The 12504-nt window shown below is 48.1% G+C and overlaps 1 protein-coding gene across 1 annotated transcript in view; it reads right to left on the bottom strand.

Moving 5' to 3' along the window:
• The window catches only part of Tbcd (tubulin folding cofactor D), a 164854-nt gene that overhangs the window by 80642 nt on the left and 71708 nt on the right, over positions 1-12504 (bottom strand). The window lies entirely within an intron of this gene.

Genomic DNA, 12504 nt, shown 5'->3' with positions numbered 1-12504 from the left:
GCTCTGACTCTATCAATGAAATAACCAAATAATTAATTAATCTAATACATTCGTTGTGGTTCAAAGCCTTTGTTTCATTTTTGCTTTTTTGAGATAAAGTCTTGCTGTGTAGCCCAGGTTGGCCTCAAACTCACAATCCTCTAGCCTCAGACTCATGAGGACCCCTGGCTTGCACCCCCACCTCCCCGTGTTTCATAATTTGGGACTATTATTGGGGCAGAGGGAAGGGTAGGAAGCAGAGCCCAGCTGGAGGACCCAGCCCAGTGGGGCAGGTCCTTGGGGGACTGCATCTTATCTGGCCACACACATCCACTTCTTGGCCACAATGGTTCAGTCATATGCTCCTCCAAAACATATCCCCACTGCTATGAAATCCCGAGTAATGGGTCTCACTGATCTTGAACTGAAACCTCAGAAACCAGAGGCCAAGATGAATCTTCCCCATTGGTGACTTATGTCAGGTATTTTGTCATAGCAACAAAAGGCAGTTAAGACAGGGACACAGCAGTAAAACCCCATCGCCGTCCAGTCCCATTCCAATGAACTGCAGATGGAGGCAGGGGTGAGGACATGGGGCTGTGCAGGAGCCAAGAGCTCTCCTCACACCTCTGCACAGCGGGACCTGGGCCCCAGCCCCACAAGGCACAACAGAAGCTAGTCAGTGGCTCATCCCTGCAACGACAGCTATTCAGGAGGCTGAGATCTGGAGAATCATGGTTTCAGGAGAACTGGGATAGAAAAGTTCACTGAACTCCACATCCCAAACACCAGCAAAATGCAAATCTAGAGGCATGGCTCAAGTGCAAAGCCAAGTACACAAACCAAGGGAGCTGAATTTAAACCCTAATACTAGGGAGGGAGGGAGGTATTATAAAGATGTTGTCAAGGGAATAATAAGCCCAACAGGAGAATAGAAAATATTTTCAAAAAGCCGGGCGCTGGTGGCTCATGCCTGCAATCCTAGCTACTCAGGAGGCTGAGATCTGAGGATCGCGGTTCAAAGCCAGCCCGGGCAGGAGAGACCGTGAGACTCCTATCTCCAATAAACCACCGGAAAACCGGAAGTGGCGCTGTAGCTCAAGTGGTAGAGTGCTCGCCTTGAGCTGAAGAGCTGAGGGACAGCGCCCAGGCCCAGAGTTCAAGCCCCACGACCGACAAAAAAAAAAAGAAAATATTTTCAGATCATTTATTCAGCTAGAATTATCTAGCTAGAGTTATCCATGCTACACATTAAGAACTTCTACAATTTTGGGAGCATGGTGGCACACACCTGTAATCTCAGCATTCAAGAGGAGAAGAAATACTTTTGCAATGCAACAATAAAAGGACTAAGTATAAATGCCTTTAAATAACTATTTTTTGCTTGATTTTTTTTTTTTGAACTTGAACTCTGGGCCTGGGTGCTGTCCCTCAGCTCTTCAGCTCAAGGCTAGTGCTCTACAACTTGAGCCACAGCGTCACTTCCAGTTTTCTGGTGGTTTATTGGAGATAAAGAGTTTCACAGCATTTCCTGCCCGGGCTGGCTTTGAACCGAGATCCTCAGATCTCAGCTTCCAGAGTAGCTAGGATTACAGGCGTGAGCCACCGGCACCCGGCTGTTTGATGTTTTTCTTTTTTTTAAAGAAAGGTCTCAATATCTAATGCAGGCTGCTAGTCTGAAACTCATATCTTCCTGTATCAGCCTCCTGAGTGCTGGGATTACAGGTTTGCCCTATCACAACCAGTCTAAAAAAAAAAAAATCTCTTGAAGAGACATCTTTCCAAAGAGATACACAAATGGCCAATAAGCACACAAAGATACTCAACACTACTAGTCATTAAGGGAAACGCAAATCAAACATACATCCATCAAGATACTCTTTCATGGGCTGGGAAGGTGGCTCAGTGGTAGAGCGCTTGCCTTGCATGCATGAGGCCCTGGGTTCAATTCCTCAGCACCACATATGCAAAAGGAGAAAAGCCGGAAGTGGTGCTGTGGCTCAAAAGTGGTAGAGCGCTAGCCTTGAGCTAAAGAGCTGAGGGACAGTGCCCAGGCCCAGAGTTCAGGCCCCACGACCGGAACAAAAAAAAAAAAAAAAAAGATACTCTTTCACACACTGAGATTCCACTTCACCCCAGTTAGAATGGCCATTATCAAGAAAACAACAAATGCTGGTAAGGATGCAGCCAAAAGACCTTAAACACACTGTTGGTGAGAATGTACGCTTGTTCAGCCATTCTGAAAAGCAGTACGAAGGTTCCTTGAAGACACTGTTGGTGAGAATGTACGCTTGTTCAGCCATTCTGAAAAGCAGTACTAAGGTTCCTCGAACACACTGTTGGTGAGAATGTACGCTTGCTCAGCCATTCTGAAAAGCAGTATGAAGGTTCCTCAAACACACTGTTGGTGAGAATGTATGCTTGCTCAGCCATTCTGAAAAGCAGTATGAAGGTTCCTCAAACACACTGTTGGTGAGAATGTATGCCTGTTCAGCCATTCTGAAAAGCAGTATGAAGTTCCTTGAACACACTGTTGGTGAGAATGTACCCTTGTTCAGCCATTCTGAAAAGCAGTACGAAGGTTCCTTGAACACACTGTTGGTGAGAATGTACGCTTGTTCAGCCATTCTGAAAAGCAGTAAGAAGGTTCCTCAAAACCTAGCCATGAAACTGTAGCTGCCTCTATGGGGCCTTTATTTAATAGAGTACAAACAAGGCTACAGTAAAGCCACCAGCACAACCATGTTCACTGGAGCATTACTCACCATACCCAAAAATGGAGGCAGCTCAGATGTGACTTAATAGATGAACGGACATACGACATACATACACAAGGGAATTTTACTCATCCACTAGAAATAATATTGTACCATTCGTAAGGAAGTAGAAAGACTTGTGAAAACTTATATTAAGTGAAGCCAGACCCAGAGAAACAGAAGTTTGCATGCTTTCCCTGACTGTGGTAGACAGAATGTGCCTATAAATCTGTAGGTAAGGGCTGGGAAGGCGGCTCAGTGGTGGAGCGCTCACCTTGCATGCATGAGGCCCTGGGTTCCATTCCTCAACACCACATAAGCAGAAAAAGCCAGAAGTGGTGCTGTGGCTCAAGTGGTACAGTGCCAGCCTTGAGCTGAAGAGCTGAGGGTAGCAGAGTTCAGGTCCCACAACCAACAACAAACAACAACAAAAAAATCTGTAAGTAAACACATTAAGTGGAATGCAAGTGGTTACAAATGAATTAAGTATAATAGACTCTATGGAGAGATCAAATAGTATAACTTTTTAGAAAGACTAGGTGAAAACCCAACAAAATAAGCACTAGGAAATGACTATATATGCAAGAGGGTAGTAGGGCCACGGGGAGGGGTAGATGAATGAAAGTAGATGGGAAGGTAAGGCGAATGCAGTCAGGAATTCATGGTATACAGCACAGAATTAAGACAAATAAGGGAAGGGGTACTCAGAAGTAGGGTGAGAATGACCAGGATGCATTGTATTCACAAGCTGCTTTGTTAAACGACACCTCCTTTGCACAACTACTTAAAGATAGTATTTTTTAATATTTTTAAAGAGATTCCCTCATGTCCACTAGGCTGGCACATGTTTAGAAATGGAAGCCAACATGGAGGGATGCATGCAGCCCAGTCCGCTGCTGCTGGGAGATGGCGCGGCAGAACGCAGCCTGAGGGCTCCTCCAGGTGGACAGAGGACTGCCATGTGACCTCACAAGACTGGAAGCAAAAACTCGTCCACCGCAGCCAAAGATGAGTCCAAACGTTACTATGCAATCTATATATACATCTGTACAAGGCAATGGCACTTATTCTTAAGAAGGAATGAATTTCTGAAACATGGGTGCACTTTGAAATCACCACGCTCAGTGAAAGAAGCCAGAGCCAAAAGGTCACTAAGAAAAAGGAAAGACCACATAGTAAAGATTCCACTTGTAGGAAGTTTCCAGAATAAGTGAATTTATAGAGACAAAAAACAGACTGGTCGTTGTCAGGGTGAAGGAAGGACAAGCAGGGTCTTCTTGTGGATGGGACATCCTGTGCATGCCCCTGTGTCACCGAATTCTTCACTTTAAAGTGACTAGTGGTTAAATTTGTGTGAAATTTCACATCAGTTTTAAAAGGGCACAGTAAGAAATGGTTCTTTAAGAGCAAACTCCTTTCCCTGCCCTTCGGACAACTCAGCCCTGAGGACTCAGCAGGCACAAGCAAGGTCAGCAGCTACAGTGCCGCCAGGGTGGACGTGCAGGGGTGTCCAGGATGCAGACAGCCAGCAAAGGTGTAAGGACGGTGAGTGACAGTCAGAACCAGGCAGGACAAGGAAGTATAAATACCTGTGTCCCCTCCCCAAGAACTCATATAGAAATCCTACCCCGTGAGGCGGGGCTTCCTACCCCTTCTAAGGCATTAGTAGGTGGGACCGCTGAGAGAGTGTTTGGGAAGGACATGAATGCCCAGAGCAACCACAAAGAGCTCCTTCTTCCTGATACAAGAGGACACTTGAGAAAAAGCTCCCGTAGTGCCGTGCTTTGCCATGGTCCTGTACTCGCTTGGACCAAGCAATCAGTGTCTGGGTTGTTTTTTGGGGGGCGGGCCTGGGCGTGGGGCCTGAACTCTAGCCCTGAACTCTGTCCCTCAGCTCTTCAGCTCAAGGCAAGCGCTCTAACACTTGAGCCACAGCGCCACTTCTGGCTTTTTTCTTTTTGCTTATGTGGTGCTGAGGAATCGAACCCAGGGCCTCGAGCATGCAAGGCAAGCGCTCTATCACGGAGCCATCTTCCCAGCCCTCAGTGTCTGTTTTGAGCCACCAGCCAGGGGGAATTCTGTTAACCAAGACAGAAATGTTCCGAACTTGAGTTTCATGTCATGTCGGTCAAGAAGACCGCATGGAACAAGGTGGCAGGGGAATCAGAAAATAAACCCACGAAGTCCTGATTTAACCCAACAAGGGGCTCAGCAACTTGGTAAAAATCTACATGAATGTTTTTTGTTTTTTGGGGGGGTCCGGTCGTGGGGCCTGAACTCTGGGCCTGGGCGCTGTCCCTCAGCTCTTCAGCTCAAGGCTAGTGCTCTACCCCTTGAGCCACAGTGCCACCTCCGGCTTTTTTTCTTTTTGCTTATGTGGTGCTGAGGAATCGAACCCAGGGCCTCATGCATGCAAGGCAGGCGCTCCACCACTGAGCCACCTTCCCAGCCCCAAATCTACCTAAATGTTTTAACCAATTAAAGATAAAAGGTAAATTAAGTTACAAATGAGATACTGGAAATGACTACATAATTTTTAAGTATATTTAAATATCCATAAAATACCTAGTATATATAAATCTGATATATAATATACATAATTATTTACATTTAAAACACACTGTCTGGCTTTGACAGAAGAAAGAAAACCTGGTGAAGACAGAGAAACTGAAGAAATTGTAGAAAATGCAAGTCCAGAGGGCAAGAATAGGAAGTGTGAAAGGAAAAGGCCTGAGGTACAAGGCTGACAAAGGCTTAAGTCAGGTCCCAGGAGAGAAAACAGAAAAAAGAGACCTCCAAAGAATTAATTATGGAGAATTTTATAGAAAGATATGTGAGATAAAGGAAACATAGGTATATAAAGCAAGACACAGAAAAGGAAACCCACATCTAAACACATTAAGTCAAACTGCAAAATTCTAAAAGCATGAGAAAAACCCTAGCATGGTCCCAGAGAAGCAACAGCTCCCATCCTGAACAAGTACACCAACAGCACATGCCCCTTGTGCAGAAACAGAGCCAAGAGACAGCTGCCCCCCCAAGAACAAGGCCAAAAGAATGTCCAAATGAGGACAGAGCTGGCTTGCTACCAACACACCTTAACTAAAAAGCCAACAGAAACAAGTTCTGAGAGTCCAAACAGAAGTGCATGAAAGAAATGCTGCATGCATAAAGTCTAAACTGACTCAGAAATAATGTCTAAGAATAATGATGTCTTGTGCTTGGCAAAAAGAACTATAAAATTTGACCAACATAATTATTCAGGTATACAGTGCATGATCTGCAGGGTACACGAAAAAGCTTATTTCTGAGTTATTTTTAAATCAATAAACTGCCAATTCCAAACCAATCATTTTTCAAATGAATTTTCATGCTTTACCTGTTAAAGGTATTGCTTTGTGGTCTAAGGACAAGCCTACTCAATTTCTCAAGACTTGTTTTATGTCTATGAATGCGCAATCATTTTAAGATTCCTTTGTGTCTAAGAAAATATACTCTCCAGCGACTACCTGTAGGGTTCCAGATAAATCCATGGAATCAAACCTGCAGTTCTGCTGTTCAAATATAAAACATCATAGGAATTGTATATTTGTATTAGATATTTGGCTGTCACATTATATTTGTGTGCCTATACACATTATATAGAATACATATGTATGTGTATGTGTGTATCCAGTATTTTGTAAATTAGCTGATCAGTAATGGCAAGAGGTATTTCAGCTCTCAGGAGAACACCAGATCTGTCCATTTATCTCTGTAGCCTTATTAACTGTTGTTTTTATAGTCTCTGGCACCGGCATCTGTCAGTCAGGGGTTGCCTCCAGCACCACATATATGTTGCACAGAGATGACAAGGTCATGGCTGAGCGACCAGTCCATACCAAGGAAGGTGTGGGCACTGCGGTGACCTGGCAAGATCCTCCCCACAAGTTCCTCAGCAGCTGCTGATTCACGCCGACCTCTAATTGTGTGCAAACCTCTTCCTGGACCAGGCAGGGATGTCCCCACAGGGCTAAGCTGACAAGAGGCAAAGTGCCCTGGGCACGGGTGCACATCTGGTGCACCCTGTGAAGTGCAGAGAGGAGGCGGCTGAGAGTGCTGACCCTGAGCCCGGGCCCCCTTCTCTGCTCTGGGGTAACCGGAGGAGTCACAGCGGATCCGAATGCTCACAGTAATGCCCACACATAGCATGCGTTCAATAAAACATGATTCTTATTTTCAGAACCCGACATGAACTTAGGGTAAGAAGGGAAAAGGAAACAGACCAAAATGAGTATCTGGAACCATAAGACTAAAAGACACCTGTTACAACTGAATAGAAATTGATGGGCTCAGGACACAGCCAAAAAGGAAGCATGGCCTTGAAGATCAAGCTGGGTAAAGACCAAGCAAATGACAAGCAGTGAAGAAGCCGCAATCAGGCGTTGAGAAAAGGACTCAGCGGCCATCATTAAATTCTTGGCTCCTTTCCCCATATGTTTCTGTCTATTCATGGTTATTCTTATCATGTTTCTCATCACTGGTGTGATTGGTAGCATAAGGGGAAAAACAAAAAATCTAAATGCCAATGTTTACCTTGTCCCTGTTCAGTTTAAATTCATCAATGGGGCCAAGAGTTGAAACTGCTTCTGGAGGAAACTCTAAGCAAGACAAAGGCCCTGCTGCCCAGTGTACACGGCTATGCCGGACAGGAGGCAGGCAGGGAAAACAGTGGGGATGCTCAAGACTGGGCCCCAGTTCCCAACCCTGAACTGATTTTCCCACCAAAAGACAAAGCAGACTGCTCCTCCAGGCTCCAGGTTTCCCTTCAGACACAGAGCAGACGTGGCAAGCAGCAGCAGGAGCGATGGGAAGAAAGCCTTCCACCCACTCTCATCCTGAAGACTCAAACCACTACCACGCCAGAACTTTCTTCAACTGTCAGAAAAGCATGTACCTTGCAAAGGCTGCCCACAGAGCAGGCTCTGGTTGCAGCCACCAAGCCATCACACCACCCACCCCAAGACAGACAGACTGGGAGAGACCTTGGGAGGAAAAAGGAACAACCAGCAGAATATTATTAGCTCCGGAGTCACAGGAACTCAAACAGGTCATCATCTGAATGAATGCATACACACATACTTCAGTAATGGCCTTACAAATGAAGTCCTTCATTTACCCATCAGAGTAAAATAAATGTCCACTAATAAAACTTTCCCCAAATTTTCTCACACACTTTGCTCTTATCCTATTAGAACTGCCAAGGTAACTCCAGTTTTACTTTTATGAATCACTAAACTAGCTGACAAAACAAAACATGAGTCCACTAGTTAGTCTCAGACTTTGTTTAAAACGAGAAACCAAGCTAGACAGCGCCCAGGACTCTGTCTGGCAAGGGAGGACCCCAAGGGCTGAAGGGCAGGATGCAGGCCTCCCTGGCCTGGACAGGCCTGGGGCCAGCTCGCTGGCTCCGGCAGGAGTTCTAAGGCAATGCGTGCAGGTTGGGAGGGACGTGGCCTGCCGCTGTCTTGGCCAGCAGCCCGCTGGGCCTGCAGAGGCTCTGGGCAGGTGTGTCTGCAGAACAGCAGGACTTGCCCCTGGGCTGCTGCTCCGGGCCTGGCTGGCAGCTGCGAGTGAAGCAAGAGTAGCACCTAGGGCCAGATCCAAGTCTAAAGGAAGTCTCCAGACCACGGAGAAGAGCTGTCCTCAGTGCAGACAGGGCTCCAACCACACAGATTTGTGGCCTCCAGCAAGCGCACCCTCAATACCAGAATTCAGCAAAGGGTAAAATCAGGCAGGGAAGGAAAAGTGGGGTCACAGAAGTTCCTAAGAGATGATGTAATCAGAGGAAAAGAGGCAAGGGTAGAAAGGGGCCCCTGGACCCAAACGAGAATGTTATGGGGAACTCAGGGAAATAACTCGCTATCCTTAGTCTCCCACTACAACCATTCCCAGTGGAAAGAAATTAAGAGCCCATGGCCCTCGGAGTAGCACTGCCAGGCCAGACACAGAACTCCGGTCTGGGTCAGATTCTCAGGCCTTTTATTTTTTTGGTGAGACTGGAATTTGTATTCAGGGCTTGTACTTGCCAGACAGGCTCTATGCCTTGTACTCAGGGCCTCACGTTTCCTGGGCAGGCTCTCTACCACCTGACCACTACACAAACTCTTTTTGTGCTGGTTATGTGTTTGGTTATGTAGGGGGTGGAGGTGGGTGTTTGTTGTTGTTTTGTTGGTCATGGGACTTGAACTCTGGGCCTGGGCGCTGTTCCCCAGCTCTTCAGCTCAACGCGAAGAGCTCTACCACTTGAGCCACAGCGCCACTTCTGGTTTTCTGGTGGTTAATTGGAGATAAGAGTCTCACAGACTTTCCTGCCAGGGCTGGCTTTGAACCGTGATCCTCAGATCTCAGCCTCCTGAGTAGCTAGGATTACAGGCGTGAGCCACCAGTGCCCAGCTAGTGTTGGTTATGTTTTCGAGATAGGGTTTCACTTTCCCTTTACGCCCAGGCTGCCCTGGGCTGTGATTCTGCTACTTGTATAGTCATTCCATTTTGGGATGATAAGACACACAGCACCAAGCCCAGCCACTGGTTGAGATGAAGTCTCTCGATTAAAAGGTTTCTAGGTAAAGTGTCTGATCTTACATGAAGGAAAAGCATTCTCTGGCCTCTCATAGATGGAAAGATGGCCACATGATGGCCCTGAAGCACAGAAACAAAACACTAAATACACAAAACAGGTAAAAGAGTGCTGCTGCTGAAGAGACTGGAGAAGCAGAAGCGAGTCATGACATGGAGAAGTACCTGTAGCCAAGTCTGGCCACACTGCTGACCCTCCGCTCCCTCTAGTAGAGGGAGTGTTCTGCAGACAGATTCAGGTCTGTCTGGCCCGGGAAGAAATGTCCTGATGCAGCCGGCTGGGCTAACGCTGCCATGCACACCCAGCAGCGCCCTGTCCAAGGTCAACGAGACGCTGCCACTGCCTCAAAGCTCCTCCAGTCAGTACCTCCCGGCATCTCGACAGATGAGACAGTCGCCCTCCAGACTCCGTTTCTAGTCCAGTTTACTCCTCTGTGCTTTTCTGAGTCTGCATGACCTGTTCTGTGAGCAGGGGACCAACGTAGACGGCACTAGACAGAGTCCCTGACTGAAAGAGGCTCAGTGAATGATGGTTACTACTCCCATTTCTCCTCCTAAGAGTTGACCTTTCTTGCCAGAAACTTCATTATAAGACTTCTAGGTAGGGGCTGGGAAGGCGGCTCAGTGGTAGAGCGCTTGCCTTGCATGCCTGAGGCCCTGGGTTCCATTCCTCAGCACCACATAAGCAAAAAGAAAAAAAAGCCAGAAGTGGTGCTGTGACTCAAGTGGTAGAGCGCTAGCCTTGAGCTGAGGGACAGCGCCCAGGCCCAGAGTTCAGGCCCCACGACCGGACCCCCCAAAAAAAAAAAAAAAAAAAAAACTTCTAGGTAATACAGAAGGCTGAACACCAACCTAAGGGATAGAACATCACACCTGAAACAACAAAAAAGACTTGCCTTCATATGACACAAGCTACAGGGTGAAGAGCAGGGAAGCATCTTCAGGAATGATTGGGAAGCTTGAAGTACGTGAAAACTGCCCCAAACTCTCTTACACAACCCAGTCTCCAAAAGGCCCAAGAACTCAGGATCTACAAAGGAGCACCACAGAGAAGCCCCCTTGGGAGACATAGTTGCCCCCTAGATGTAGCCCCAGATGAGGTCGGAATGGCGGGCAGGGCACGGTGGAGACAGGAAAGTGCCACGAGCAATGCACAGGTTCAATACCTACCCTGCCCCAGCCGAAAACTATCATTATCTAAGAGAGATGAGAATCAGACATCAAAACAAGACCACTCAGAACTCTGGGAAATGAGAGGTGCTGACCATGAAAAGGAGCCACTTAACACAAGTGCCTGAAAACCAAGCTAAGGAAACTGAGAACACAGAGGAGAAAGAAAAGTATATGCAGACAAGAACGAGTTACACATCAAGAACCAGGGATCGCCATTCACAGCCTATCCTAAAATGGGTGACATAAATCCACGTTGGAATCTATCAGGCTGTGCCGGATGGATCTGGGCTGGGGCAGGTGGCAAGGCGGTGAACAGTCAGGGCTCCTGTCGCTGAGGAAGCACTGTAAACTAACAGCATTACCGTTGACAGTGCTCGAGTGCTGGGTGTACGATGTCCACATTGGCTGTAGGGTGGGAGGGCCGGGCGAGGGCGAGGGGGCAGCGTGGCACTCTATGAAACAGCAAAGCAAGGCCTAGACCAGGGGGAAGGGGGCAAACACCCGAAGCGGGGGCGCAGCGTGGGGAGGGGGTGAGACCGGGAGACTGGCTAAGACTCCTTGGACTCCACATGACAAATACCAAATCTTCAGCTAAGGAAAGGTCATGAAGTGCGTGGGAGCACACTGTGGGACTGGGACACAGATGTGGACTCTCCAGCTAGCCTCCTTGGACCCCGGCTAGCTGTGGCTGCTCAGCAAAGCACAAACAAAATGGCCTGTCCTTTCAGAGACTGGAACCTTCCACTCTGCTCTCTAGGAGTCTAGAGCTGTCCTAAGTCAGCCCGCTCTTGGGGGTGTCCTCTGATACAAGCCATACTGGAGCAGCTGCCTCAGAAAACCCAGAGCAGCGTGGAGGTAGGGGGTGACTATCTGTGCCCTTGAGTGGCCTTAGCCACATGCGAGGGGAGAGCGCATCGCCCATGGAGCGCTGCCACAACCCCTGCCCCAAGACCACAGGGACCCGAAACAAACAGCAGGCGTCTCAAGCCACGGAGCCGAAGGCGTTTGTTACTACCAAAAGGTAAGAGGAATCGCACAGAAACGCTGTTCTTGTGAAAGGACTATGGAACTATTTTTTACTTTTTAAATTATATAGATATCTGATTGAAACAAAAGTTAACTGAAAAAAAAATAAGAATTAAATATAAAGGTAAAGCCAAGTTAAAATCTTAAGTCTTAAATGAAGGGGAGAAAAGAAAAAACAGCATGTCTGCTATATGGCCTGTCCTCGTGCTAGGAGCTGCGATCTGCCAGCTCCGACAGCACCTCCTCACCTCCTCCTCCCGTCCCCAAACTGACACTACACGCCAGCCTTCCTGTGAGCAGGTCAGGGCCTCAGAATAAATAAGCAAGCCGTCCGAGAGAGAACAAAATGACCCCAAGTTAAGTATCTGAATTATTTTTTAAAGAGGGTGTGTGGTGGTGTGCAGTGTAACCATCCTGCCAGCGCGCGGGCGCGGGCGCGCGCCCGGCCCCACAGCCGACGCAGGCCCCAGCACGCAGGCACAGGCTCCCGTGACAGGCGAGAGGCTGGCTCCCGCCCTGCCAGCTCAGCTCTCAGGGGACCGCAGCAGAGACGCTTGCGAGCCATGGTAAGATCGAAAGGCACACAGGTGGAAAGATGTCTGACTGCCCCTCACAGTGAAGACACCACGAGGGACGCTGTCCGAGTGGAGGGGAAGAGACTTAGTTCAGAATAAGCCTGTTTGCCTGCCGCGGTGCATCCACCCTAGGCTCACTCACAGGAGTCTATTCTGCATCAGCTATCAGAGCAGGACCCTCCGCCTGCGAACCTGCACCCTGGCCCTTTAACCCTTTCCTGTCTGGACGGCACCAACATGGCCCTCACACAGCCACAGCGCTGGCGCCCAGATCACCAGGTCCCCTCTCCGTGAGGCTGCACCGAGCTCAGTGGGTGCAAACACATGAATCGTAGCTGCGGGCGGAGGAATATCAGGTGCATCTCTACGCCCTGAGG

This window comes from Dipodomys spectabilis, unplaced genomic scaffold, assembly GCF_019054845.1.
Source record: "Dipodomys spectabilis isolate Male_0828 unplaced genomic scaffold, ASM1905484v1 ptg000208l, whole genome shotgun sequence".
Lineage (NCBI taxonomy): Eukaryota > Metazoa > Chordata > Mammalia > Rodentia > Heteromyidae > Dipodomys > Dipodomys spectabilis.
Note: the sequence above shows the minus strand (reverse complement) of the source record. Positions and strands in the feature narration are given on the sequence as shown.